A 26,721-nucleotide genomic window follows, 5' to 3' on the forward strand; every position below is an offset into this window, starting at 1 on the left:
AACAGTGTACAGGTTTGAAGATATACTGAAAGCACTGTTATACTGTTTGAAATGCCTCCAATTTTATGTGAACGATCCCCTTCTAAAATCAGGGCCTTTCCAGTTGGGGACAAGTGTTGAACTGGAATCTCTTAGTGGCATAAGGTCCAAAAGCTTTATATGGGCAGGCAGGAGACAGCTGATTGCATGGGGAGCTGATCTGAATGGATAGCACGGAGCTTCGGGTAGGGAACAGCGGTGGGTTGCAAAGTGATGCAAACCAAAGGTTCATTGACTTAGCGGCTGCCTGGGTACGTTATTGTTAAACTATGATGGGCCTGACTTAGAGCACCCTCAAGACATTCTCCTTTTTTAAAAATTTAAATGAAGTAAAATATTTACAGATTGAGTTAGATTAATCAATTCTGAACTTCTTGTTTATTCAATTTTGTGTTAGACAACTTCAGTAAGATGAGTAGAGATTCACAAATAAAGGCACATGAGTCCCATTTTAATTCCTTCTAATTCACTACTTGAAGATGGCTTGCATTTTTAATATATGTTGATTTTGACTTTTTATCAAAGAAATGATTATCTGTCTGTCCTAATATCTTTTTTTGCTGTTTTGGTGTTTGTTCTCAAACAATTTGAAAAGTTTTTTTTTTTTACAAAAAAGAGAGAAGTAACCCAGATGCTATTTCTGTAAAATCTTATTCCCTGTGGAACAAACACAACAAAATATTGCAGATATTGTTGCGAATCCTGTAAAATCATATAATAAAATAAATATTTTTATCTGACTTCTAGAATTACATAATAGTAATGTAGCCCTCTTAACATAAGCAGAGTGATTTAAGCACGTGTTGCGAAGTTGTTACTAAGCACTGTAGGAGCATTTACGCAGCTATTGAGAATGCCAGCTTTACGTGCGCTGTAGGAAGCAGTATCTGCACCAGCAGTGGGTGAAATGTCCCCTCTTCAAACCTGACTTCTGTCTGGTGCAGTGTTCAGAGAGGACTCTGGTGGAGATGGGAACAGGTTCTCTAACCATACACAGTAGTGAGTTACCTGAGCACCTTTCGTGGAAAGCACCATTGTTGACCATCTCTGCCTCCGTTTACCATGGAAGGAGCTTGGCTGACTTAACACTGTTTGGCCATGTGCTCTTTCAGCATCTAAAGCTTCATGGCTTGAATCTTGTGCCTCTTTTCAGACGTCAGAAGTGTGCTGCAATTTCTTGCATCTCTGCAGGTCAGTTGAAATTACGCTGGCATTTCTGTAGTGTGGCATTTGATCAGGGAACTTGTCAGCTGAACAGCATAATCACCTCTCTCCTGTGTACAGTGGTTGTCATGCCCCGTTTGCTCCCAACAAACTCCTTGTATCGGTAACAACCCCATTCTGCTCTGCAGGTAATTCCTCTTTTTTTCTTTTTTTTTTCCTCCCTGTTTTAAAAACACTTGAAACACATGTATTTGGCTAGAAAAGTCATGTTGACTGCTGCTTTGCATGGAGATCAATTTATTTGCTTTAATCTATGAAGTTTTCTCTCTTTAAAGTGTCAAGATTTTTTTTTCATTCTTTGTACAATTTTCTGTCACTGTTGTAGCTACTTTTTTATCAAGTCAATTATCAGGATAACTTCAAACTAGTCAGCTGTTGTGCTGATGAAAATGTATACTTCATAATGTTACTCTTTTTGCATGGAGAAATAATTTATTGTTCTTTTACACATTTTTAATTTCAGCTTTTAATAAAAAAAAGGTTCTTCTGTAGAAGCTGAGTTTAGAGAAGGCGAATTTTGAAAATACAGTGAACCAGGATGTGGCTAGACATCTTTTTGGTTCTTTAACAGTCAAACTGTATTTCACATCACAGTTTACACTACAGATTATGTTAAATAGCATATGATTGCATTCTTTGGATGAAATCCTAGCTGTAATTGAGTCAGTGAAAGAACTTGCATTGATTTGAAAATCACACTTACTGCCTGATTCACAAACTCCTCAGGAGAAGGGTACCCTCGGAAAAAGCTGTAGCCAGGCATGCAGTTTCTTACTTTTTGGGAGTCTGTGTAGGTAAGGAGGTAGAAAACATCAGTGAAAGCTGTTCTTACACTGGAGGCTTCTAACGTGGCCAGAGAAAACTCTCAAAATAATTCAAAAATATATTCTGTTTTAGTTCTGCAGCTCAGTGGTATTTATACAGATCTCATGGTAGAACAGTTTTAAGGAGTACCAGATATGACTTCTCTGGTTTGTTGCTGTATTTTTCGTGTAATGGCAAATGTAAGAGATCACATAGGTGTCTGGAAAGGAAAAATAATTTTCTTCTTGTAAAAGGATGAGGTATTTGGTTGCTTTTTAAAGGCAACCTATTGCAGCTTCATTTGTGATCCTCTCAATTTACCGTACAGTTACTTTGTGGTTTATTTCATGCATTTTCCCTAAGCTCATTCCAAAGAGCTTTGTAATGAGGTCTGCAAGGGCCAAATGCAGTCCAGATGAAATCATTTGCATTCCACCTGCCTGCTCTGAGGCACGCTTTGGACTTCAGTGTGTGGGAGTAAGTAATAGGATCCCAATGAATAGCCTCTCTGTTCAGTAATGATTATGGGGAATTTTAGGAATGCCTAAAGAAAAGCATCTTTCTTTTGGAAAGAGTTTACTTTTAGCTTTTAGGAGATTTAGGCTGCATGGAAAATGTAGTGACTATGCAGACTATTGCCTGTATATTAAAAGTAAAGGAAAAATGCAAGGTCATGTTAATGTCAGAATTTTTAGAGTTCATCTGGAAAGTTTCTCACTAAACAATAGCAATTCTACTTTACAAAAATATGTACATAGTTAAACATACAAATATTTTTAAAAAACACATAAAGAGAAAAATGAACATGAGGTTGTGTTTTTGTCTTTCTAGCTCATTTGCTCTTTTTGTCTTTGTATCACTCTTGTTTTTGTTTACCGTTTGCTTTTCTGGAGCATCGCAAAGAATTCAATCTTGTTTTATCCAAGAGCTTACCTGAATGGACCTTATTTCTAGATCTATCTTTCATTCAATTTTGTTGTAGAGCAGGTTGGCCGATGATTTCATTTTCTTCTTTTGTTTTCAAATTAATCATTTTTTCCCCATGACAAACTACAGTGAAGTGACATAGATCACACGCTTAATTGTACGTAAGTTCGGAAGATCAAGGCCTCTGTGTAAGTTCTGTGTTGTTTCGAAGTAGTCTTTTCAGGAGTCCCAACTGAATTACTTTTCAGGCTTTTTTATGTTGGCTATGAAATTCATTTTTGTAATTTCAAGACAGAATGTCATCCTGTTTCTATAACTTTTAGAACTGTGTAAGATGGTCTAATCTCAATTACTTAATGCAGGATGTTCTTTCATGCCACTGCAGTAATGTGTTAGTGAGGTTTACTTAATTCCTTATTTTACTTAATGCATTTTCATGGAAAACAATAGAACAATAGTAAGCAGCAATTTTCCATGAAGCTTTTTTTTTTCCCCCCTGTCATTTTACAGGTAACCATTACAAAATGAAATAGGGCTAGCATAAATATTGACTAAAATTTAATTCAGAGATTGAAATTGGTTAGAACATTTGCTGGAGCGCAGTTGTTCATGAAGCCTTTATTTAGGCAAAAGTTTTCTATTTAATCAAATGCAAATGCAGATGGTTTATATCATGTAGTCCATTTGGATGAAGATATATATTTAGTTCTTTGCAAATTTGTGTATTTCCACTATAAATATACTTGTTTTCTTTAATATTTTAATTTAGTCAAGCATGCACTCATATGCACTGAAAATGCCATCAAAATTTCATTGTTACTTTGGTATTTAAAATGCTTAATGCTTTAATTCTAAACTTAAGAATGGGACTTTTTCTTTTTTTTTTTTTTTTTTTTTTGCTTTTTGTTCCTGCCATGTGTTAAATATGATTTTTTTTCCTGTTCTAAACAGGATCATTTGGACATAATGAGATTATTTTTATCTGCGTTTGTGAACTCTATTTTCAGATAAGAACTTTGAGTACAGAAACTGTTACCATTCTGGTTGTATGTTATAATATTAAAAGCTCTTTTATCAAGCATAACTCTCAAAGGGAATGCATTTTTAAATGGGGAACATAGCGCAAAGTTTGGCAAGTGATCCATGAGTGCTGCTGTGTTAAAGACACATCTTACACTAGCTGGCTTGGAATGAAAATAGAAATAGAACAGCATTATGTGCCCCCATATGGATAAGTGGTAGTAATAATCTTACAGAACTGAAGTCTCATCCGTTATTGGGCCAACAGTAAGCTTTGGATGGCTTCACTAGGAGAAGAAATGTGTTGTGTACTATCCTATAGTTTTTTAATTAAAAAACCTATATTATTCATGGAGTATCATTCATATGAATACATCTTACAACGTGAGTACCCAGGCTCTCCGGGAGTGTCAAATAGCCATTTCTGTTGGAATCTTCTTAGTTTTCTTAGGAAACTAATATTTTGTTGCAATAGGAAGGGTTTGTTTTCTTCTCTCTCTTCTCAACAAATCTGCTGGTTGAGACTGAGCAACATAATGAGGGCTGCAAGAGGATTTTTCCTGATCCCTAGCCAAGGCATAGGAATTAAAAACAAACTTTGTCACAGCTGCTCAGATTTGGTGTGAGACTTTTCCCGGAGCCCTCCTGTAATTCCTTGTGCTGTTTTTTCCAGGGGCGGCCTGTAACATATGTTCCTATATCGGTGGGAATGGCAGTGGTGAAAGCCAGGGTATCAAGCAGGGAGGAGATCTGGAGGGAAGGAAGAGCACTGGGAAAGCTTCTGATCCCTGGGAGCAAGTTGGGCATCTCCGAGTGGCGACCATGGAGTGGCTGTCCCGGCCGTGTCTGTGCCCCAGCCACGTCTCGTGAGCAGTCAGTGATTGCAAACAGAGCAAGAGTTTCATGAGCTCCGTCTTGCTCCTCGTGCCTAAAATCATAGCTAGGCTCTTGCTTCTGTTTGAAATGCTGATAAACCTATAATCACTATAGGGTTAAGACCGAGTACAAGTTGCATAGTTAAATTAGTGGTCCTGCTTGTGTAAGCTAAATATATGCCTAAGTGGCATACTAGATTAAAACTGCAGTGCACGTTGCAGAACTGAATGCATTAGGGTTCAAAGTGAAGAATTGGAGGAAGAAGAAAATTTATTATTATTAAATAGTAAAATGGAGATGTACTACTCTAGAGGGGAGGGTATTGTTGCCTCAAAGGTAGCGTAGCAGACAATTAAAATCTAAAATCTTGTTTTAGGGACTCTTTCTGTAACCTTTGTGAGCATTTACTGAATAAATTTTGTCACCCGAGACATTTTGTGTTACAGCTTACTCGCAGGTAACTCCACAGCATGATGTTCCAGGTATTTGATCTTTGTCATGGGAGACATCTGTCATTTGCCCTAGGAAACCAGGTCTAGCCTGGGCTTCTAATTAGAAAAGGTACTAGAGCTTGCAAGAGCTCTCTCTAAGCTCATCTGAGCTCCAAATGATTGAAGCCCTGTTAAATAAGTAGGTGCGATCCTGGGCTGATGAAATCTCTAAGAGTCATAATTTGTAAAATACATTTGTGGAGATCTAACTGACAAGAGAAAGACTGTGTTCCAAAAGGAACTTACTATTCCGATGTTTAAAAGTATTAAGTTTGTTTTTTTTAAGACAACTTTTGTTACCAAATTATACAAATAAATAAATCGCATTATGTAAATAGGAAAGTAAACCTAAAGTGAAGATTTAAAAAAATATATTGAGACTTTTCTGGTCAAAAATATGTCTAGTGCAAATGATATGTGGGGAATTAGCATAGTAATTTAAACCAAGACCAAACATTGAATTGAAACATTGAAGAGGCAGGAAAAAAATATGAATAGTTACCCTTTTACTTCATTATTTTTCACACAGAAGGAGAAACAGCAACAATAAAACAGGTCTTTATTTCCTTAACATTCTTATATTGTATCTTCATTTCCTGGGCGAAATAAGTAAATAAAAAGCTAAATAGAAGAGAGAAGTTATCAAATTCTCAATTTTCATAACCACAAACTGAAAATGGACACTTAAGACTCTCCAAAATACCTCATTATGTTCCAGACAAGCTATGATGCAAGTCAATGTATTCTTTCTTTCAGTCGTATCAGCAGTGAAAGAATATGTGGAAGAAATCTGTCGTCATTTTGAGTTATGAAGAAAATAGAAATAGATAGGAGAAAAAAAAGACTAAATGTAAAAAACGCTGCTTATTTTTTTGAGATAATACTGGTTTGTGCTAACTTTATTGCATTGTCACAGCCCTTTTGTACTGTCAAACTGCTGCTATCTGAGAAAATCCATAAGCACTTTGCACTCAGGCTTGGGCCATCGTTGTCTGCCTCCCAGCTTACGCGCTTAGACCACAAAGTGAGATTTTGCAGAATTATCACCTAGAATTTCTGCTTAGTGATTCCCTTTGCAATCTGTCACAGAACTGTTCTACCTGGAACAGCTGGATCTTCAGCAAGGATGAATGAAGAAATAAATGGTGTTTTTCGTGGCTGCAGATGAGCTGGGGTACTTAGTTTGTATTTCATGCATGTGGTTCTTAAGTATGGCCACAAAATACTTGGGTCGCGTGTTTTGCTGCCTCGCTGCTTCCCTTTGCCGGCACTCCATGAGGGAGACCCTTGAATCCTGCTGCGTGCTGGGGAGATGGGGAAGGGTGGGAGCGGGCAAGGAAAGCGGTCCGGGCTCCTGGCCTGCTGCTGGGTGCGGGGAAGGCGCCCTCCAGTTTTAGTTCCCAGACTTTGCCTGTGAAAAAGGCACTGAGTACCCATGTACAACTGCTGCCGTGGTTGCAACATCGGGTCCATGCAGTATGGTGATGTCGGTGCCACTTCCAATGAAAATAAGGTTCCATAAAGCTGAAAGAGGCAGTTGCCGCCATGGTGACAATACTTTGTTGGCTTCTTCTCTCTGTTTCAGTTGCATCCTGCCTCCTTGGAGTTTGTTTGCTCTGTGGCAACCAAGGGTTTCTGTGAGATGATTTTGCAAACCTTCTTTATATACATGTGTTTTGATACTTTTTCCGAAAATAGCCTTGTGGTTTGAGGAATTGTCTCCATTTTACATTTTGATCATTTTAAAGTGAATGGTGAGAATAATGTAAAAGATCTAGCACATTGCTGCCAGAAAGAGGAGTAGAATCAAAGAATGGTTGAGAGATCATCTAGTTCAACCCCCCCTGCTCTGGCAGGGACACCCAGAGCACGTGGCACAGGGTGGCATCCAGGTGGATTTTGAAGATCTCCGTAGAAGGAGCCTCCACAACCTCTCTGGGCAGCCTGTTCCAGGGCTCTATCACCCTCACAGTAAAGTTCTTCCTCACATGGAGATGGAACTTCCTTTTAACTTGCACCTGTTACCCCTTGTCCTGTCACTGGCCACCATTGAGAACAGTTTGGCCCCTTGCCCAGGGGATTCCTCCAAGGAGCCCCCTGAAGAGGTCAAAGTTAGCTCTCTTGAAGTCCAAGGTTGCAATCCTACTTCTTGTCTGTCTTCCTCCTCGCAGGATCATGAATTCCATCATGCCGTGGTCACTGCAGCCAAGACTGCTCCTAGCCCCCTTCCTTCACATTTCCCACTAGACCATCTCTGTTTGTTAGTATCAGGTTTAGCAGCGCCCCTGCCCTTGTTGGCTCATCAACTCCCTGCATCAAGAAGTTACCTGCAATGTTCTGCAGGAACCTCCTGGACTGCCTGTTCCTAGCTGTGTGATTATCCCAGGAGATGCCAGAGTGGTCGAAGTGTTCAATAATGTATTTGGGTTTAAAACTTGCATCTTTGCAAAGGGGAATGACACAAGAATGGTCCCAGACTGTAAAGACCAGGTGAGAAGGCTGCGTGCAGGCGGATACCCTCTAGGTTCCCCCTAAAATGTGTGCAAGGGGAGGCCTAGGTAAAGGCCCATGACTGCAGTCAAGAAGAACCATCTCTGTGTGCCGTTTGCAAGTTACTTGCTCTCATAGTTTGGGAACCTCCGCTATAGCTTATTTATGTCACTTGTGATTTCCCCACTGGCATATGTGAATCTAGGAGTTCCCACTAGGGATTGAACGATTCCTTGATCACGACGTGTATACACCTGGACCAACAGAAATGTGCTTGACCCTCAGAGAAACAGCAATTGTAAAGTCCAGCAGACAGTTAAGAATTTTAGTTCTCTGTTTCCTGTGTATTTCTCTATCTGTAACACATTACTGGATGTTGACTTTTATAATCTCATAATTCTCAATACCATCTTTCTTCCCAACCTACATTTGGGCACAATGTTTTTACTACTCCCGTTACAACCCTCTGCAGAAGTCAATGCTCCTTACTGTTGTAAAGCTGTGTGAAATCCCAGGCTTTAAATCCTTTAAAACATTAATCTCGAGCTCTAGCATTTTGTGAAATGCCAACTGCTGTTAGCATGCCTCAATTTAAGCGCACATAGGGCAATATTGAAGAAAAAGATGAGTGCTTCTGGCCTGCCTCAATAGGAATGTTGGGGGGGGGGCAGGCCCACGTCGACTTGGCTCGGTGAAAAGCTTTTTCTGAGATGTTCCCTCTCCTGTTGCTTTTTCTTATCCCACTGTAATGTGCTGTTCCCTCAGCTGTGCTGATGCATTTGTAAAAAGGGAAAGAGTAAGGCTTAGGCTATTTTTCTTTACTTGCATCATTTCAGTATTTCATGGACTGCTGCACAGACACGGCCCCAGGAGTGTCACAGTGGGAAGCTATTGGTCTACCTAGTTCTGCACCAAAGATGGTAAGAAGCTCTTAAAATAGCTTTGTCACTGGGAGATCACAGTGGTCAATTTCAGTTGCCCCTGCTTTTCTGGTACCTGGTGAAGCAGCCTCCCCAGGGAAAGTGCCAGTGGTCCCTGTGTACAGTTACTATTGTACGTTTTTAAAGGCATTTGGAGGAAGATCACATCTACCTCATACAGACACTTAAGCTTCTATGTACAAACCTTTTGTTTTTCCTACTTGCTCCCTACAAGGATTTTATGAATTTCTCTAAGTACATGTTTTTTTTACTGGTTGCTACAGTTGAGCAGATTAGACCATATGTCTTATCAGCTTGTTCTGGCCAGAAGTACTTTGCTGTCATAAAAACCATCAAGGCCAATATTCTTAAAGAAAAGAAAACAGTGCTGGTTTCTCCTCGCTTTCCTTCCCCCATTGCCATCCAGCAGTGTTGTCACAAATGCTGGCTGCCTTATTAATCTTCCAAATGGTCTATTAGCTCTTCTGTTATGACAGAAATTACTGCTCTGCCTGGAATTCTACTGCAGGGCTTCCAATCACAAATTTTTTCCTTTAGCAACAATAAAATATTTCAATTTTTAGCATACTGTACAGCTGACTAGTTCCACTAGGGACCAGAAAGCTTTGGTATTGTTAGCTTTGGCAGTTACTAAACTTAAGCATCATTATTTTTTCTGTGTTCTTTAAAATGATTGAATAGTTGCCTTTTTAGAAACGAGTAGGAAATGTGTGCTATTTTTCTCTCCTCTGCTGAGTTCCTGTTCCTGGTCATAAACTGGCAGTGGCGCTCACTTTTGGTGGAGGTGTCAGCTGTGCATCTAAGCCATGTATTGCTGTCCGTGTGCTGAGGCAGGCTGGGGAGCGAGGCGCCGCGGGGCAGCGGGACGGCTCGGCAGGCGGCTGGGCGTTTGCTCGTGGCAGATTTTGTTGCGGCTTCAGCTGTACGTTAGAGATGAGCGGCAGGCGAGCAGAAGCTGCGTTTATGTACGTCTGTCCTCCCCGATGCAGCCCTGGGTGAAAAGGGGGCTTCTGCTCCGTGCTGGGGTGGCAATCTGTGCCCCAGGTTGATTTGGGGATAGGTCAGTCCTGTGTGCTTCCCTCCAATTATTTAGCCTTTACACAGGGTGGTGTCCCCAGCATCAACCACGTGAGCCCGTGGGTTTCTTCCTCTGTGTGTCGAGCTGGATTGTCAGTGCAATTCAGACCTGTGTTACTGATTTGCAAAAAGATAACATGCAAAAGAACGTGCTTGAAATTAGAAAGGCCGAGGGAACCGTGCATCTAGCTGTACCTTACTCTTGAACAGCAATAGTCAGCCTGAGTGTCAGTAGTCTGAAGGGCCCAAGGACAACTCTGTGGTCTGCATTGGTTCCACTGCTAAATTACTTGGCTGAGTACTGTGGTGCATAGTGTAATCAACAGGTTCCAGCATGGTGATTTATAAGTTATGCAATATGATTTAAAACTCAACTTGACAAAAATAAGAGAAATATATGGTTTCATGTACAGCAGGCTGGCTGTGTGGTTGTGGACCCATTTATGTAATTATAAATCAAAGCTTATGCTGTACTTCTAGTCTCCTATTGTTGATGAAGCTAATCTTATACTTTAATTTATTATCCTGTAGCTATGCATATAATTCCCATTTGACAGCTCATTTCACAGTTTGTTTAAGTAAACCCCAGATTTCAGTTAGCACCATGTGATAATAAAGTTAGGCCTCAGGGCCACCTCTTATGAATTGTTTATAAATATTGCTAGTCAGCCACTTTTATTTTTTCTTCTTCTTCTCTCTCTCTCTTTTCTTTTTCTTTCTTTTTTTTACCTTGAGAGAATCAAGATTTGTAGGAAGAGATGATATCTTTTATCAGGCCACCTGATGAGACCAACAAAGAAGCTTTTGGGCACACAGACTCCTCTTTGTGACTCTGAAAGATAGATGTTTCTCTGATCTGATATTTCTCTTGATCGTTTGTGTGTTCTGTCTGCCAAAAATAAGATTTGGCAAGAGTGGTTGTAATTCTTTGTCCCTTCAAAAAGGCTGACTGGAGGCTGCTTGTAAAGTTGGGGAGCAAGACCTTTCTAAGTGGAATTGAGGAGAAAAAAATGATATAAAATTTCCCTTCGTTCTTCCTTCTCCCGGGAGCACTACTGGGATCTTTCTTGTGATGAACAAGGCTAGGAGGAACTCCCATTTTTGTGTTCCTCAGTTTCAGACAAACATGAGCTTTCTCTTCTGGAGACTGTGCAGAGAAGGGTCAGATGCCAAAACCTGGCATAGTAATGGCTCTTAGTTCCCTGACAGAGAAAGCATTTCTTACCCGTGACAGACTTGCTATGTATTGCCTAATACAGAAACCCAGAAACCCTTTTTATGTAGGACCAGGACTCCTCCTCTTTCTGTCTTTTTTTTTCTTTTTTTTTTTTCCTCCCTTCTGTTTACAAAGAAGTTTCAAGTTAAATAACTCCATCTGGAGCTGTCAGAGTTGTTAGTGTGGAGCTTTGTGTTAGGTCTGGTTGCAGAGTAGAGTCTGCTAGTGTGGATCATGTATGGATTTTCTTATGGTGGTAGTGTGCTATCCGTTATCTCTGCAGATATTTCCATGTATCACTAGTGTTCAGTGTCCTAGTGACTAAGTGTCTTTTCTAAGGACTAGTGTCCTTAGAAAATCGTATGAAGCTCTTCACCTGTGCTTCTCTGAAAAAAATCCAAACATTTTTTGCACTTTTTGTAGACCGTAGAGCATGAAGTATATGAATGGCCCTTAGGTGTGCTTTTTAGATTGGCTCCAGAGTTTGTGTTTGCCAAATGTTTGACTGATCTTGGCACCTGGCTGACAGCAGGCTAGCTGGGACTTAACCTGCATCAGGCACGGGCAGTGTTTGCTTAACTGAAAAGGGTAGGGAAAAAGTGACAGGCCATTTCAGCTCCTTCTGCTAGCGTGGCTTAGCTGTTACGCTACTGTCAGGCTTCCCTTGTGCATTCATTTCAAGAACTAACATGAAGGTGGGTTTTATACCTTGATTTTCAGATTCGCTCTTCTAATGGGCCCCTGAAAGGTTAGATTTTCTCTTGTTAGCTCCATCTATTGTTGGGGCACTTGGTTTTTGCTCAGTTTCCTCCTCAATTTTTGCTTAAACAGAGAAATACAGCTAAAAACTGTCATCACCCTTCATGCACTCCTGCAGTTGCCTCCTCTGTTATCCTTGTTCTCCCCCAAATTCCTCTGCTGCTTCTTTCCTCTGCCCTGGATGAACTTTCTTGAATGCTGTGAGCACTGCCATTGCATTCCTGTGATCCACAATTTTGGATGTCACTCAGATCTCCTGGGGTCACAGCATAAGGACTGTTGCATGAAGGGAATTCTGCAGGGTGCTTAACAGCTGTTGGAAAAAGCCTCTTATCTGCACATACATCTAATCTTTTCTCCAGATTCTCATTATCTCATGTTTCTGTTATTGTAGCAGGCTGGCCTTGAAAAATGCAGTCTTAGGACACTCAAATCAATTTGAAATGTTTCTGCAGTTTTTAGCCTGCTCTTCTGATGGTGTCATTGCCCTGTTTGCTTGTCCCACTTCTGGCTTCTTATGCATCAAACATAACTGCCCTTTTGTACTTTTGAGGTTCATCACTGTGATTCCCAGTGACTGTCACCTCTTCTCTGTGTCTCTCAGTAATAAGAAAGCTCTTCTCAGGCCAATCAGTCCAGGACCTAAGACGTATTGTTTACTTTTTGCATTTTCAACTCAAGAGCTTCATAGTCTGATTTTTGCTGTGTCTTGCACTTCAGAAAGTGCCAGTGTAACATCTAGTATCTACCTCGTTATTCTTGTGCAGTTTCGTGTATGAAGTCTTCATAGACAAACCACAGTTTCAAGACTTCTGTCTGAACAATATTCTCTCATTTTTAATGTCCCTTCATTTACCTGCCTGTGTCTCTAGCAACTTGTTTTGTTATAAGCTGTCTGGGATAGAAATGTTTGATTCTGTTCTGGTACAATGCCAGACAAAATAGCATGTGGCCCATGCCTAGGGCTCCGAGGTGCTATGGGAAAACAGATGATATTATTGTGCTCTTCCAAAATGTTTTAGTTGTAACAGCTTGTGGGTGAAACCTGTACCAGCTACATGCCTGGAGAATTTAAAAATGGGCATGTGTGAACACCACACAGGAGGTCCTCAAGTTCTCTAATGCATCTCTTGCCCACACTGTACCCAAGTCCTGTGTTACTGGAGCTTGCCCGTTACTCCTTGTAACATGAAATCTTCCCGACTTCGTGTTTCTCGTCTAAAGGAGACACGAAGCGCAAACAATTAAAATCAGCTAGCATTTATTCTGGGAAGTTATAAATGTGGCAGCGCTGTTCAGCTGCTCCTTTGTGATGATTATTAATCATCCAGGATGCTTTCTGAATGCTAAACACTGCCCTGGCACAATGCAGTGGGGAATGGCATGCTTCATCCAGAGCTTCCAGTGCTATCAGCCATAGTTTATAGGTTATCACAATTTATCTTTAAGTATCTCTGTGCTGAAATGTTTCCCTTGATACCATACCATTATAGACTGTGCAAGAGGTGTTTTTGCCCCTACTGAAATTCAGCAGACAATGCCAGTTTTATGCTAATCTTCCCTTGTTTTATTGTTTCACAGAAGGAAGAGTTTTCCAGCACATCAATCTAACTAGATCTCTGCTTATTCGTCCAGTCCAGAACCGCTTTGTAAGTTACTTGCTTTTAAATTGGAAATTACAGTGGAGTAGAATTTGGGAATGTGGTGCTTAACAGCTTCTTTTTCTTTAATGTGTGAGTTTAAACTTACAGTTCACTGTTGCATTACCCTTTTGAATCAATTACATGTTTATGGATATGTTACTACTCTTCACATAAGTTATCTTGCAATTGGTACAATTAAACTGATTAAGGATATTGGAGAACAAAGAGCCCGTTGCTTTAGGAGGTAATTTCTAGATCTGAAGTACTTCATAGCAGTGTTGTCCTATGCTATTTTTTTAAATCACAGCCTGCCACCATCTTTCTTGTGGTTTCTGTTGTGGTGCCAGACTGAAGTGGATCGGGAGCTAATTTTGGTCTTTAAGAACAAAGTAAAAGACACATACTCTTTTTGTATAGCAGTGTCATCATGGCCGGGGTAGCACACTGTGCCATAGAGACATGAACAAGTCATTGCTGTGGGTAGAAAGGTCAGGGACTTGGTAGTGTCACTGAAATCTTTATAACCTGAACCGATTGCTTAAAATAACCAGACAGCTTTTTAACTGAGGAGTCATCTTGGCTGTCAGTGGAGTTTGACTGTAGCATTTAGTGCACAAGTTGTTCACACTAGAAAAAAATAGTGGCTGGTGAATTCTGATTCTGTTGTTATCGTTATTTCTCTAAAGAGAGCACACCCAGTTTGTGTGGGCTTTGTCAGGGTGCATGACCATATGGATGACCAATCTGTGAAGAGAAAATTCATAAAGTAGTGATGGAAACACAGTTCTGTGCAGCAGGGCTGCCCAGACAGATCTTGGGAATCCCAAATTTCAGGTCACTCCAACAAAAACGTAACACATCTTTGGCACTTGCCAAGCTCTAGTTTGTTTCATGCTAACCTCAGTAATTTTCATGACAAAACCAAGCCAAGAAAAAGATCAGCCAGATGTTCATTTCATTCTTGCTCGCTCTAAATCAGACCTCTTCATGACTGAGTTTTGAACCCTGTTGTCACAGATAAATCTGCATGTAACATTGGCAGCAGACTGAGCTGCTAGGATGCAAAGCCTACAGAGTGCTGACAAATACTGGCTCAGTGACCTAGATTTAGAAAGACATCTTTCCATCAGTCTTTCATTATATATTTTGACAGCTAGTCAAAATTCAAGCCCAAAGGAATCCTTTTTCTGTAATCCCCAAAGAGTTATATCTCAAATCGCCACTGTTCTGTTTGCTGTTACCTTACTGAGTCTCTTGCCTCCTGCTCACTTTAGGACTAGTAAGGCAGGGTATAATGCCTAACTGCCACCTCCTAGAAGAGAAGGGATCATAGGGTTGTTTCAGAGTTCCCCTGAAGTTTGCGCTAAGAAATATCAGACAGATCCTGTGGTGTACCTGAACGTCTCACTCCTTGGCATGCATTGGTGTGTCCTGAAAGCCCATTCCCCGGGGCTCAGTTTAGCCTATCAAATTATGCTGGAAAATTTAGGAAGTATGTCTTAATTGCAAGAAAGTCCTCATGTACCTGATAGTGAAGGAAAAGAGGGGTCTGCCCGGTAAAGGTTGTGGAATTATCTCATGCACTTACAAAATTGCCTCAATTCCAGACTAAACAACTCAAGTTGATCTCATATTCCCTGCTACGTATTCTCCAAGATTTACCAAATGGCATCGATGGGTTTTCTCCCCTTTGCTATTGCAAATGATTCAGTGTTAACTGACTTTAACTGTTAATGCTTACATTGAAGCTCTTTATACTATTGCAAAAGCTTAAAGTGATTAGAACAACTGAAAAATTATATCCTTTTCCTGGAAATCTGGCTAGGGCTAGGCAGAGCTTAGAAAATCGTATGAAGCTCTTCGTATGTGCGCTTGAGAAATTGTGGCTGGATGCTGTATTCCCAAGGGGTGAAGTAGGTGGCAATAGCATGGCAACTGTCAATCAGCACCAGGAGTCTCCCTGGGCATTTGTGTGGAGCCAAGGAGAACGTGTGCTCTTCAGAAACCAAGTGGAGAACCTAGTGTTGGGCTTTGGGATGAAAACAGCATCTAGCTCTTCTGGAATGTAGACAGTGCTCATGTTAATAAGGTGCAGTGGGCTTCTGGTATAGATGGATGCATGCAGACACATGTCTTTCCTAAATTATAATGTGCCCCTAAATACTTACGATTCAAAATACCAAAAGCAATTACGTTACGCTTGGACTTATTTTTTAAATTAAAATACTTTCTAACAAATGCAAGTAGGTAATAAAAAAGCGAAACAAAACAAAACAAAAAAACTGGTTCAGTGTTCTCTAACAAGAATGCCGTGATCCATGAAGATTCATCTTCATCAACTGCATTTGCATTTTGTAATTAAGCCTACGATGGCTTTGTTGGTTCTGATTATTTTATGTTTAGCTTGGCAACCCGTTCGAAACTTTCTGAAATAGTTTTCTGAATAGATTTTTCCACAAGAATATTGAAAGTATGAAAACCTGCAAATGAGATTCAGTCCTTGTAACATATATACTAGTAAACTTTCTTTTCGCTAAGTGCACAAGATTACACAGTGGTACAGATTTGTTTAGCAGAGCAGCTTGATGGAAATAATGGGAACAAGGACTGCTATATAATAAGCAATTCTAAGAAAAAAATTAAGTTTGTTTAAAGCATCTAATTTCAGCTGTTGCTATGTCTGATGTTTTTTGTCTTATTAAATGACACGGTGACTTTACAGCAATTAGCAAACTGCTCGTGTAGCTACATGGTTGGTGCTGCTGCCTAGCAATGTCAGGCTGGTGCAGCAGCCCGAGCTCTGCCCGAGGAGGCCTGTGTTCGGCACCTTTCCGTCAGCTGCTGCCTGGTTCGGTTCTCAATCTCTTTCATAGATGCTTGGACATTCGGTCATCTCTTGTGTCTTTTCTTTCTCTCCTCGCTGGTTCTGTTGGTTGCAGTAAATTGTTCTGACACCAGAATAAGGCATTTAATTGTGGCGGGGGTCAGTAACAGAAGCAATGGCGTGTGGTTTTCTATGAAAACTTAAAGACCTCCTTTGTGAAATTTAACATTGGCCACTACAGAAAGATTACTTGTTCTTTCTTTCTTTTTGAAGTACATCAGGCATTTTGTGTTCTGTTTGCTGAATTAGTAAAAACTAAATATTTCATAAAAGTCTCCTGGAGAGAAATAACCAACCGATTTCTCCTTCATCTTAGATACGGCATTATCCAGACTTCATATCTTCTTACTCTCATAGGCAGCAGTCAGAGATAAGGAAGGTGGACCAGATTTGCAGAACTTTGAGGAAAAAAAAACAAAAACAAAACACAAGTAACCATTTATTGCTATAGTTCTAATCTAATTTACTGAGTCATTCTTTTGGCTGGAAATTTTTATAATCCTCATGTTGCCCTGTGGTTCTATAGTTTTGAGGTAGTTATAAGAATGAGGAGTCTCTTGGAGGAAAAGATACTGAGATAGGAGTAGACAGGAAGCTAGCGGCTGTGTCTCCTCAACCATTCACACTTGGATTCCAGGAGTGGAATTTTGACTTGGAGATTAGGCTATATATCTGTTAGCTTAGTTTCACGTTGTTTAGAGCTTGCTTGTGTGAATTTATAAAACTGATTATGTACATTCATGAAAGAAAAGAAAAAAAAGCTCTTAAAGATACAAACTTCACATCAGGCTTAAAGTTTCTGAGCACCAAATTGCAAAGGAATATTCTGAAGAAATGTAGCTAGAGAACAAATGTGGGCCCGCTAGGTATCATCTCTTGGACACCACTGGTGATAGGGTCTTTGATCCAGCCTTCTATGATCATAGTGTTATTGGATGGAAGCTTCTTTTTACAGTTAAAATGCAGTATTTTGCTGCTCCCTCTTTTTTTTTCCAGGCAGAAGTCAAAATTGCACAGGTAATGTTACATGGCTAGCAAGTGTAAGGAGGGACCAAACCACAGTGAACTCCCAGAGAGCAGAAGGCACCTGTGTCTAGCATTTGCTTTTCTCTTTTTTCATGTTGGACTAGCTCTGTTTGATATGCTCCATACTCTGTTCTTGCTCCGTCCCTGCAGTCAGTTTTGAGCACAAGGACAAGGTTTCTGGTCCCTCCATAGTGAGATCCTGCCGTGCCCTCCTAAGATGTGTGCTTGTAAAGCAGGTGCTATGCTGTTATTACAAGATTTTTACGAATTCCCACTGGCTTCCCCAGAACTTTGGTGTCAGGACACCAGTACACAGCCTCACTGTTGGCTTTGCTTGTTGGAGAGGATGAACTCAGAGTTTAGTTAGGCATTCCTGACACTTGGTGCATCTCTGTGTCGTAGCCCGTCAGCTTAACTCCGTAAAAAAATAATTTGCAGAAGACCTGTTTGCAAGGTAAAACATCTCTGAGATAATTTAACTACCTTGACATCATTCTGGCAACGTGAATCATGAAAAGAGGTTGCATCGGCATGGCAAAGGAAGAAGAAACCACCATGACCCATAGGGCTGCATGCCATTTAAAACAGGTATTTCCTTATTGACCCACCGAAGTAATAGAAATAATAATAAAGTTAAAAGTAAGTATTTTATTAAGAAAGCCTCTTTGCTGTGCCCTGCTCCGTGCTTCCAGTGGAATAATGCTATGCAGATACGCAGTGCATGCCTAACCTTCTGTTCAGATGCAAATTTTTTTTTCATCTACAGCTTACTGTAGAAGAGGGTAATCCCTAAATAAATCTCTCTATCTGAGCATTAACTGGGGGGGGGGGGGGTAATTTTAATTTGTGTATGTTCGGAGTGAAAGCGAGCCTGTTCTGCAAGTGGAAGCCCTGTGTAGTAGCAGTCACTGGAATTTCAACTCCTCGGTTGTGCCCCCGGGGTGACTGCGCGCAGACAGGAGGTGCCGGAGGGACCTTTCCTGGGGCTACCTGCGAGCGGATCCGTCCGAGGAGGCGGCCGGGCCCGCCGAGGTTTCCATGGCGATCAGCCATGGCGCAGAGGAGCAGCGGGTGAGTGCGCCCACAAACGAGGCTGCTCCGTTAGGAGGCAGCGGGAGAAGGGCGGCCTTCCTGTGTCTGCAGCACGGAGGGCACTGCAAGCTCTCTTTTCGTGGTAAAAACAGAGGCCCGTTTTCCCAGCGGGCTGCAGCTTGCCTTTGCGTGCTGCATTTGGGCTGCAGTAATGCTTTTGCAGCGCGGTGGTTTGCCTGCTGATTATCTCAGCACTGTAAGTGATGATTTCAGACACTGACATCTCATTCCCACCCCGTTTTGGTTTTGGCTGCTGTTCTCTTTACTTGTGTATGTTGTGTATTCTCCTGTTACCTTGTTGAACTGTCTGGCATTTGCTGCCTTCTTCATTGCCTCTCTTCTTAAGGGTGATGCCTAGGTTTCACTGTGAGTGTATTTGCAATGCATGAGTATCAAAATAGTAGTTTAAAGCTCTATTGAGTTTTTTGAAACCTAGGAGTTGCCCTGAAGGATCATAGGAGAAAGACAAGAAACAGATAAGTCAGAAAATGGAAATGTTATAAGTTTAATAAGGGCATAATCTAAAACTAACATCTGACCCTTAAAAATTTTCTACCCTCGCTTGCAGTTTTCTGAAGATGAAAATGCTCCTTTGCTGTGGAGAGGCTCCTGGCAAGGAGTGTCGGGCGCTGCAATGAGCACTTCGGTGGCGTGGGGAGCAGGCTCTCCGAGCAGCGCTGCTTCCCTGGGTTTGCTGTGCTCAGAGGGTGCTTGTAAACCTAAGCTTACCAAAAATGAAAGCCAACCAGCAATACTTAGAGGTAGCCCGTTTTTCAAATGTGAGCTGAAAAATGTCGGGAAAGGAGATTGTTCAGAAAAAAAAAGTGGCAAAGTCTTAAAATTTTACATTTAAGTTGAATTCACTTTCACTCTTAAGCCTGTTCTTGCTTCTGGAGCACTGTTGACTAAAAAGAGTTGTGTGCTTGTGTGCGTGCACACATATCGAGGAATGTATTGAGAATAATGGTAATGATGGGGAACAGGGTCTCTGCTTTATCTTTTTTTTCTCAGAAAATTGCTAAAAAGAGAACAATGAGCATCTTGAGCATCTACTATGCTCTAACCATAGGCTTCCCGTAACACTGCCTTATGATATCTCTGTGCAGGTTTTGTAGGCATCCAGTGGGCAGGAGGAGTAACTGATCATTCTCCAAGAGCAGACCCTGTGCTTTACTGCCAAAATAAATAATAATGGGAAATGCATGATATTTTAGTGTAGTTTAGGCTTGTACTTGCTTCTTCAGTTAAGGGTTCGCTTTGTTTCATTTCACTGCTGATAAGTTGTGTTTGTAGCAGAAGTAGCTCTTTTCAGTCACCTTTCTATTTTGTTCTGGGAAACGCCAGACCATATAAATTTGCTTTTATGTCTCACCAAATCAACTAAATGTATTTATTTTTTTAGGGAATTTAGATTTTAGAAATTAAAGTGAAGAATCAGAAAAGGATTTTTTTTTCTTCCATTCCCTCCATCCCCCGGCCAGTTTCTAAATTCCTGAAACGCAAAGCTGACCCAGCAGGCGAATGGCCTAGTCTCGTACCGACCAACTGACAGCACCTCCTGGAAATCAGGACAAGTTAATACATTCCACATGTTCTCTGTCCCAGTTTTTCAAATTGATTATTTTGAAAAAATTAAATAAGCCTATCTTTATTTTGCAGGAAATGTTTGGTACCATTAGGCAGCAATACTGTGGAAGAGAACAAAGTTGGAACAGCTTTTGATAACGTCCTCTGAGAGATGGCTGCTCGCTGCCCAAGTGATGTGAACAGGACTCCTTGTTCTCACCGGGCGCCCAGCACTTGAAAATCCAGGCACTTCACTCATGAGCCTAAAAAGGAGGGAAAGCTCCTCTTGAAGCTTCAAGGGTTGAGCAGCCTTGAAAATCTGCCTCTCGACATATACAAAAGCATGCTATACGACTGCTTAAGCAGGAATGCGAGATACATGACAGTCCATTGCCAGCAGGGCTGACGTTTTTGTGCAGTGCTTGGCCGAGGAAAAGGGGAAAGACCTCTTCAGGATTAGCTCCTATAAAGCAGGGCATTCTTTTGCAGCTCTGCAGTGGGTTTGTGCCAGTTTCATGAATCTCCACATGGGAAATGCAGCTTGGGCAATGCTGTTACAGACGGCAGCACCGTCCGTGTTATTTCCTGCGAGAGAGTAAGGGGCAGCACAGTGTTCAATAACCTAGCAGGGTGTTGAAGTGCCTTTGGTAAATTGACAGAGGAAACACAAGGCAGAGGAAAATGATAGAGCGAATATTTCTCTGTATGTTTTTAAGCACATTCTTTCAGGAATATAATTTTTCATTGCTGCTAAGTCCTGTGGTTGTTGCATAATTGACTGACGTTTCCTATCCAGGGATTTTCCCATCCATCTACATTCCTCTCCAAACTGTTGCTTTTTGACATGGTGTGTCGCCAGCATAACATGTTTAGGGATGCTGAGTTTATTTGACCAAGTGCAAAGTTTACTTAACTAAATATAAAGTAGCGGCCTAGCAAGTACAGAGTTAAGAATTACTGATCATTGAGAGTATAGCATCTTTTTTGGTATTGTTGTCTTGTCAAGTTTTCCTGGAAGAACAAGGTCAGATTACTCTTTCCACTTCATCTTCTCCTGAACCGTCCCTTTTTCAATTCTCTTTGCCTGTTGTACCAGTGAGTAGTAGCGCCAGAGCCTTGCATATCCTTGCATGTCCAGTGATGGCCTGTCTACTAGTTGAAGGCACCTCATCTATTAGGGACCACCGATGTTAAAAAAGACCTTCCCACTTCCCTGAACAAACATATAGTACCAGAACCCCCAAGGCCAGGCTTGCAAAACTCTATGTTTTTATTTTTATTTTTTAAAATATGATTTCCCTAAGAAGCAGGAGATAGATATTTTGTACGGGTATCATCTGTACAACACCACACGAAAATGGTGTTGGAAGGTCAGATGAATAAAATAAAAAGGAACATCAGATCATCTGCATCAATCTGTAGCTCTGTCAGACCTTGTCTGGCAGGAATAAGGTTGATGTTAAATTGTTAAGGGTGTAGGAATGAGAAGATTTCTGGTGTCTTTTACGCAGGGACATTATGCCCTTCAATTCCTACATTTATACGTGAAAGTGGACGTTTGTTAGAGCACATTCTGCACATAGTTTCATGACTGACTACTTGTTTACCCTCAGCATGAGCGCCTGTGTGCAGAGTTTTGCAGGTGCAGCCAACATGGAAACATTTTTCCCACGCTCTCCAGCCATCCCATCTTTTCAGAGCTGGGCCCTGTAAGTTGATACATGAGATTCTCAGTTTAGCTGATTAACTTTGCTATGCCACCATAGTACCGGCTGTTTGCTTTTCACTTTTAGGGCTAAGTAATTTGCTTTGTCCAAGATTTTAAAATTGCCCGTGTGACTAAAGCTGCCAAAATATTAAAAGGTCAGCAGATATTTACATACTCTTAAGTAAGAAATATTTTTAATCAAGTGTTGTTTGATTTGCGTTTCGATGTGGTGGCAGGCCAAAAAAGTTGTTTTTTTTTCAGTGTTCTTCAATGTACAAATAATGGTTATGCTTCTGTAGGAAACTTCCCCTGAAGTAGCAAAAAGGTTACCATTATAATTTTTCCTGCATTGCGACCATTTCTAGTGCTCTATGATGTGCAGAATGAATGATTCTTTGCTCTTAGAGTTTATGCTCTATAAGATAGTTAAAATATTTGCATTTGAGTAAGTTACATCCATTTCTTCATGAAAATTCTTCCAGGTTTGGTGAAGTCAAAGGCTTTAAAAGACTGCTTCTTGTATATTCAGTAGAATTTTGCCACCAAATTCACGAAAGATTTGAATCAGTGAGTAGTGAGCATGCTCCAACCTCTATCTTTCTTTTTTTTTATCATCATAATACTACAGTAGAGGCAGGAAGATGATACATGCCTGTCTTTCCGCTGTAGAACTGTGGCCTAAACAACGTTGCCTGGGGTCTCGGTGGGTCTGTTTTCAAAGTTCAAGTGTAAAATTGAACCTGACCTGAATCTTCACAGGCCTTGGCCATGAGAGGGACTTCTTCCCCTGAGAGATAGTTTTAAATTAATTTAAAGATAACAAGTGGGAGCACTGTAGTCAGAATTTGAAGGTCAAGAATGTTGTATTTGGAGAAGATGATCAGATTTGGAACCGATGAGGTATGATCAAGTGTGATGATAAAGGAAGAGAAATGAGATGGAGGAAGAGCTGGGAAAGGGAGAGTAGTTTAAATCACAGCAGAGCAGAGCTCACCAATTCAACCAAAAGCAGCTGTGAGGAGCTGCAGGATGTCCAAACAGAGAAAAGAAGGAGCAGAAAAGAAGAGGTCTTGTGGAGAGTGTGAAAGGCTCAGAGTGGGCAAGGAGCTCTGTGCTCCATGAGGCACAGAGCTGATAGATGGAGGAGAGCTGCCTTACCAAGGGAAGCTCGATAATAATGAATCAAAAATAGTATGAGTTGTAATTGTAGTCTTATCATAGTAGGGTCTGGCAATTGAGCCAATTTCCTTTGTACTGCTGCCGTGCTTGCTCCTCAGAATTGCTTTCCTCACCCTAGGGACCATGCAATGTGGCTGCAAGCATTATCAAGCAAATCAACAAGTGATCAATGGCAAAAAAGCTCAAATATAATCTATGTTTAGCTTCAACGTTGCTATTTCAGTCCTAAAAATATGACTTCTGTGTCTGGAAGCTTATGTTTTCTTTACAGTTATGTTCAGTAGAATATACTGGATGATATATGCTTAAATTGCTTCATTACTTACTTAAAATGCTATATTCACTTTATCTATGTACCTCGTGTAGATAATTTGAGTGCTAAAATGTAGTAGAAATATGAAGAATATGTGGAATTTTCTTCCTTCTCTAATGTATTTTTTTATGTATTTCCCTTTAAAATCTCAGTGTAGACCTCTGTTTTTGAAGTCTATGGGAAAGAAATGAAGAAAACAGCAAGGCCACATGAGGGAATTCCATATTTATTTTTGGCATTTAATTTCCATGAAGAGGAGGATCCTGTTGACGCAGAACGTTTCTTTCTTTATTTTTTCCAACTTGCAAATGTTGTTGAAGCATTAAAAATCAGTTTCTTGTTGTCAAGATTCCAAAATAGATGTTTGCATAGTAGATAGAACATAATATTTGTGTAGCTTTGAAAACAGCTTTCAGGGCAGTACGATGATAAAAAGCTACATCATCAGGAAGTATTCCTGCTGAAATGTATGTTGCATCTGTAGAGTTGATCAACATATGGGTATGTTATCCTGTAATCATTGGAGAGACATGTACAGAACACTAATAATATATAAAAGAAGAAGAAATTATAACTGTCATCCTTTTCTATGTTGAATATGGGCTATTGTAGCTAAGAATTCAGGCTTGCCTTACCAGGATTTTTCTGCTGTAAATCTGTGAAGGAGATTGCATAAAACTGGAAAATTACAGCTTGGGAAGACAGGAAAGGTCGTTGTATTTCAAATTAAAACCCTCATCTGCAACATTTGAAAATCTGTATAGACAGCAATTTGCCACCTTCCAGAAATGTCTACAAAACATTACTTCATTTTTCAAAATTGAATGAAGAGGGTGATTTGACTTCAACCTCCCATTTCTTTTAAAAGAAAATACAAGAGTAACGATTGATCTGCAAGAGGTCTGTTGACTGCAGGTTCACTTTCTTTTTTTCCCATGTGGATAATTGAGCAAAGTCAAACAACAGGGTGATTCTGGAGGAGCGGAGCAGGGAAGCACATGAAAAATCGCTTTGAACTCCAAGTGTTCAGGAGGCAGATCTGTTCAGGTCAGCCTGCCAAACCCTGCGAGGACCATGGGCTCGGTAGTTAAAGTGCTGCCTGGAAGCCTTGCGCTGCGTTAAGGAATGATGGAGAAGTGAGGATGAGAGACCTGGTCCTCAGCACTGTAAGCTGTAAGCACTAGAAGCTCAGCTGCTCAGACCCAGGCACACGTCTGAGGACACACATGCTCCCGACTGCTTTCCTCCAGGAAAAGCTTTTCACCTTGCAGGGCATGCTGCTTCGTTTGGGGGCTGAAATTGCCTTCCCTGAAAGTGAGGTTGCACGAACACACAGATCATAGATAAGTAGAGAGTCTGTGTTTCCAAGTGCTGTCGCAGCATCTGCAGAGGCTACGGGTCACTACACAACAGGTAAAACAGATCTCCTCCTGAGCCTAGCTTGGACTGCCCTCGTTCTTTTCCTGGTCTGGATCATGCCGATAGTTGGATACACCCAAGAACAATGACTGTTTTCCTACATGGTCTTTAAAATGAGGGTAGGATTCATTGCATCTCTTGATTTGAGTTTTGCAGTTCACTTAAATGGGAGTCTGATTAGACCCTTTGTGAGGAAATTACCCATTTAACTGTAAATCTGCAGATGTAGCTATTTTCAGAAGAGTCTTACCCACCCATTCTTCCTTGCAAAGCTAAAAATGGCTCCTCTACCCTCAGTTAGAGGGATGACAAGACGTGCAAGCTAGCCAGCCGGGCAGGCTGGCAGTCTTGCCCTTAAAGGTTTCGCTGATGGGATTGTTTTAACGACAGCTCTGCACAGAGCCCATGCAAATTAGCTAATTACCAGCCTCAGCTCAGCCTTCCACGAGTGCTCGGCAGTGGAACAGAATGATTTAATTTCTTTAACATATTCTCTTGGCTCTTTTGCATGTGGAATATGTTGCTCTAAAGTATCCCTTGATACTAGTTAGCTGGCAGCGTTCCAGAAGGAGTTTGAGTTAAATGGCGTTTGGCTTAATTCAAGGTTTAGTAAACCTAGATTTGTCACCTTCCCTGCGTCATGTTATTTTACGTTCTGTAATACGGGCTTTCCTCATCTCACAGAAAGAGAGAGATCACCCACCTTACGTCAGTGCTGAAACTGTGAGTCAGGGAGTGTAGCTGGCACTGAGTAGGCAAGTGATATTCTCTGGGGAGAGTAATTAAACTGAAGTGATTGTATGAATCTTAATTTTTGCATAGTCATTACACTTTTAAAAATCTTACTATGTAGAGTTCTCTGTTATGTTAGCAAATGAGTGTGATTATCTTTCCCTGTGATTTTCAGTTTTACATTGAGATTTCTCTGAAATACATGCCACTGTCAGAGACAGTAGAGTAGACAGTAGAAGTGCACTTTAATTTCCCCTTGAAATTCCTAAAAAGAGTTTGTATGTAAGGTAGAGGAACATTCTCAATGGTTGAATGTAAGTTATTTAAATCACAAGAAGTTTTGGGATGTGGCCAGTTTAAGCTAACAGGAAAAGGAATTTGGTCAAGGGGGTTCTGGTTTTGCTCAATAGTTTCTTCTTAATCCTAGAAAAACTTTTGAATAGTTTAACTCATAAATTTCACAAGAGCTACCAAGTAAATCTAAATGTAAAATGTGTAAAAGCACTGGCGAATGTATGAGCTGAAGCAAACTGATGTCCTTAACTCTAGCCACCTTCTTTGGCGTTCTAGACTAGCCAAAAACAAACAAAACCCACAAAAAGCCTTATGCTTTAAGCCTAAGACAGCAGGAGTAGTGTTTGGTTTGTATTGGCTGTGACAGTCAAGAGAAAATTGTAGATAACTGTTGCTGGTTGCCTTTCTTCTATTTTATCAGTGTTTCAAAGACCGCTGTATGAATCTTCAGAGAATGAAGGCCACATTCAACAGTATCATTCTCATAAATACCTGCATGAGTAAAAAAAAAAATAATAATGCGAAATCAGACATTTAATGTGTGCAGTTGCCCTTTTATAACATTAGCAAGTCATAGCGTTTGGGTCAGAGTTGGGCCTTGCCAATCACATCTCTGTGCAGGTGGCCTGTGTGTAGGTCTGTCTGGAGAGGCCAGTGTGCTCCCATGCTTCCTTAATTCCTTGCATTTCCATAATCAAGGCTGGATTGAAAATTTTAGGTGGTAAACCTTATCCAAATACTGTAATTTATTTCAGTGCATGGTAATAAGGACTGGGATGGAAAAGTGCTTTGGCGCTTTGTTTTATATTTTAAATAGCTCAATGCAGCAGTCTGGCTCCAAGCTGACTGTAAGTATATTTTGCAGTTCATAAAGAATTCAGTTCAAAATATATTTATGTATATATATTTGTATGTGTGTGAATATAATTAATTTCAAAACAGACTAAACATAGAAGGGAGAAGTATTTCAGAATTGTGTAACTAGGTTTACTAGTTTATTG

General features: G+C 40.6%; 1 protein-coding gene across 4 annotated transcripts in view; it reads left to right on the forward strand.

The window, feature by feature from the left end:
* Positions 1-13,451: 13,451 nt before the first annotated feature.
* The window catches only part of PLCB4 (phospholipase C beta 4), a 124,293-nt gene continuing 111,023 nt past the window's right edge, over positions 13,452-26,721 (forward strand). For all 4 annotated transcript variants that reach the window (XM_088531291.1, XM_088531293.1, XM_088531292.1 and 1 more), the window contains exon 1: positions 13,452-13,513. The gene's annotated coding sequence lies outside the window, so the exon portion shown is untranslated. The remainder of the gene's footprint in view (positions 13,514-26,721) is intronic.

Source organism: Tinamus guttatus, unplaced genomic scaffold (assembly GCF_059628265.1).
Source record: "Tinamus guttatus ecotype Peru unplaced genomic scaffold, ASM5962826v1 Tinamus_guttatus_pri_ptg000403l, whole genome shotgun sequence".
NCBI lineage: Eukaryota > Metazoa > Chordata > Aves > Tinamiformes > Tinamidae > Tinamus > Tinamus guttatus.